The sequence below is a fragment of the Nicotiana tabacum genome, chromosome 7 (assembly GCF_000715075.1).
Source record: "Nicotiana tabacum cultivar K326 chromosome 7, ASM71507v2, whole genome shotgun sequence".
NCBI classification, from domain to species: Eukaryota; Viridiplantae; Streptophyta; class Magnoliopsida; order Solanales; family Solanaceae; genus Nicotiana; species Nicotiana tabacum.
Window position 1 is genome coordinate 165,534,989 of NC_134086.1, and position 3,938 is coordinate 165,538,926.

A 3,938-nucleotide genomic window follows, 5' to 3' on the forward strand; every position below is an offset into this window, starting at 1 on the left:
GCAAAGTTATTGAAAACCAGCCATTATTTAATGCGAAGATAAAATTTATAAACTTCTAGCATATTATTTTGGAACTTCAACACATTATAAATTCTAGCACTGTCACGACCCAAATTAGGATCGTGACCGGCGCTCAGGAGCTAGTGCTCCCAAGTAAGCCTCATCGGAAATTTTACAAAAAATCGGACAGAGTTTCCCCTTTTTTGGATCATCCCAAAAAAAATTCTGTCTCAAATCAGCAACCAAACATCCTAATAGCAATTCAAATGACAAGAACTTTATCAATTAACCAAAATAATATCAATCTTTAACAGTTCACCTACTAACAACTAGAAATACTACTATATTTCCAAATTTGATAAGAATGAGTGTTACTCAACATAAGTCTATAATAACAAAGACTACTCAAGACATTAAAAGAAGGACCATAGAGCGACTTTAAGAGTTCAAAGAAGATCATGAAAATAAATAAAATCTCCGCCTACGCGAACAAGTGCGAGGCTCACCGAGAACTATCAATCCGTGCGCTTTAATTAACGAAATCATCGCATGCATCAGCTGTTGTCTCTGTAAAAAAATTTAGCGGGGAATGAGTCGCTAGCTCAGTGAGTAATAACACTTAACTACAATCATTTTTATTTGGGGACAAGTCAGAAAACATGCTAGTATCTCAAACAGAAAATAACATAAAAATGCCCTTTCAGAAACAATAAATAATTTTCAGCCTCATCATGTTTTTCTTGTAGTATAATACAATTAAATACTGTGTATTATCAATATTCATGTTTGGGAGGTTTCAATGAACGGATCATGTAATCAGTATAACTGTGGACTTATTCGCAAGAAGTCAAATATAACGGTAGTCCCTACTCGAGGGAAATCAGTAACAGTGTGCTAGTTCTACCTTCCACTAGCGAAGGCTATAACTATACTCTGTAATCGGTAAATAAAAGGTGCACCGGGTCTAATGAACCCGCTGTTAGCTACGGGATCCTTCAAAGTCTACTCCCATTTATACTTGTCTCTGTATCCGTATATACTCGTAGAAAAATATTTTGAAATAATAAAGGGCATTAGGTTCTTATCAAATCATGTAATTTTATTTCGATAACAGTATATTCAAGTAACGGTAAAACATATCTGGTGACAACAAGAATATTTAAAACAACAATAATCATGTCAAATAACTATTTCGGTATCATATTGAGTAAAAGACTTGTCCCACATGCAACTTAAAATAATCGGTAACATATTCATATTAGGAATCATGCGTAAATCATGAAAGTTATGAAAACACAAATTACGATAAGATTACTACTCACAGTACTTGTGCCGAAATACCAACTGCTTCACCTCAAGCAACTCGTACAAATTCATCCAATCAATCTATAATTACATAATATCGATCTCATATTAATTTCCTTATTTAGACTAATTCATAACTAATTTAAAATATACAATCCTCGAGATTACACCTTTAACCGTCAATTCTTCCAATTAATGTCTATCATGCTTCGGGTTACTCAACACATTCAATATTCTTCTATTTAAAACGGTCATATTATTTATTCATGGTATTGTTCAAAAAATATTTTGCTCTTAAACATGTAAATAAGCTAAATTTAGTAGCGTTGCTGGCTATAGGTATATAATTGGTATTTAATATTCATTACCCAATGAAATTTTCGTATACACAAAGAGTAAACTCAAGCAAACCGTGAGTAAGAAAAATTACTTTGGGATTGAAAGGTGACTTCTACTATTTGCCTTCGCTTATCTGTTCCATGACACAAGATTCCACCACAAAAGCTATTTGATCAGCCATCCTTTTGTCCTTCACGGTTAATTGCCACAGAATCCCCTCCTTTTGTCCTCCTTCTTTTCAACTTTAATTGCTTTCAGTTCATTGGTCGACCAAAGTCATTGTCTTTTGCCCAAATATTAATCTGTTTTTTTTTTTTCTTCTCCTTTATTTTGGTGGCTAATACACCTATCTTTGTAAAACCCTTAAGAGTTCATAGTATCGGGTAGTGTCTTCGGCCCGTTAAGATGCTTTATACATTTTTTTAATTTTTTTTTGGCTAAATGGCAATTATGCCCTTATTTTAGTTGTAGGATATTATAAGTACATTATGTTGAAATCTCATATGTAAAAAATTTGAACTCCAACATATTATGATGGAATTTTTCTAGATTTTTAAGGGTGTTTTGTTCGGATTTTATTTTCACATAAAAATGACTAAATTTTAATTAGTTTTAAAACTATGGCTAATTCTTGATTAGCAGTTACTATAAATCTAGCTATTTCTGATCCCCCCACGTCAACTAATCAAGCCCAACTCTCTCCATTCAATTCCTGCATGACAAGCCTAGTCATTTCACAATGTATGTATATGTGGAGAATACGCAGTAAAGACTAGTGAGGGTGTCTATATTTGAACTCGTGACACTATAATTCGAATTGTAATCTCTTAGCAACGACAATTGGACTGAACTGAACTGCCTTCTTGAAACTAGTCTTTCGCCCGTATGGTTGGAAGAATTTCAACAAACTGGAACCACTAAATTAACAAAATCAATAATTCCTATCACTACTAGAAATTCGGGGGAAAACGACCGCAAAAAGCGACCAGAGTTGGTTGTTATTGGGCTAAAAAGCGACCACAGGGGCCTGGTAGCTATATTGATGGTCCCTTTTATTTAGGGACCAAAGTTAGCGACCAACTTTGGTCTCTAAACTAAATGGACCAATTTTTCCGGATATTGACTATAGAGACCAAAGTTGGTCTCTAAATATAAAATACGTTATTTATTTATTTATTTATTATTAATCATTAACAAAATTTTGGTCTCTAATCCAAATATTATTTTTTAAAATCTGGAAACTAGATACCAATGTTGGTCGCTTTTTTATTCAATTATTTATTTATTTTATTAAATTAGCGACCAACTTTGGTCCCTAAATACATGAATTTAATTTATTTTTTAAATATTAGCGGCCAACTTTGGTCGCTATATCACCAGAAATTTTATTTTTTTAATGAAACAGCGACCAAGTTTGGTCGCTTTTTGTAGAAATCTGGGTATATAGCGACCAACGTTGGTCGCTATTCTCCAGAAAATTATTTTTTTAACATGAAAAGCGACCAAATAGAGACCAACTTTGGTCGCTTTTCTGTGTATTATTTTGGCAGAAACTGCCTGTTTTGGCAGCTACACCACCTGCCAGTCATACCAAAACCCTAACAAGCAACAACAACAACAATTCAAACAACAATTCCAATAACAATACCAAACAACAACCCAACAACAACAACAACAACACAAAAACAACATTAAAAGCTACATTAAAACCAAGAAAGTGTAAATTTCAATAGAACTACCAAACTAAGTTAACTCTTATTACAACCCAATGGAAAACAAATTGTATTTGTCTAGTTCAAATTGTCTAAAATTCATTCATTGTTTGGTACATCATTATCATCATCGTCTGATGAAGTTTCATCATCATCACGGTATTGAGAAGGGTCTACTTGTCGATGACGGGAAGAATAATCACCGGGAGGACGGGAGGAACGGCCACTTGGAGGACGGGACAAACGAGCACGGGGACGGGCAGCCTCTGGCGATGATGGCCGAGACCGGGGAATCGAAAAAGATCCAGCTAGGAGATTTTTGATCTGCTCTTGCATGCTCTGGCACTGAGCGACCACGCCAATATACTGAGCATCTCTAAGCTTTTCTCTTTCCTTGGACGCTTCTAGCTCGGATGTGAGCTTTGTCACAGTCTCCCGCATAGCGGAGAGGCTCTCCCCATCAAGTTGCTCGGCTTGCGAGGAAGTCCCTATTCCTTGCATTCCACACCTATAGCGAATGTCTTAGTAGGAAGGCCGTATACCTTCCCCCATTTTGGACCGCCTGCAGCTGCGTCCATAGTC

General features: G+C 35.4%; 1 long non-coding RNA gene across 1 annotated transcript; it reads right to left on the reverse strand.

The window, feature by feature from the left end:
• Positions 1 to 322: 322 nt before the first annotated feature.
• On the reverse strand, positions 323 to 2,013 carry LOC107775787 (uncharacterized). Its single transcript, XR_001645819.2, has 3 exons — positions 1,736 to 2,013; positions 1,323 to 1,386; positions 323 to 567 (listed from the first exon to the last, which is right to left on the reverse strand). It is a non-coding gene; the product is annotated as an uncharacterized LOC107775787 (long non-coding RNA).
• Between the last annotated feature and the right edge of the window lie 1,925 nt (positions 2,014 to 3,938).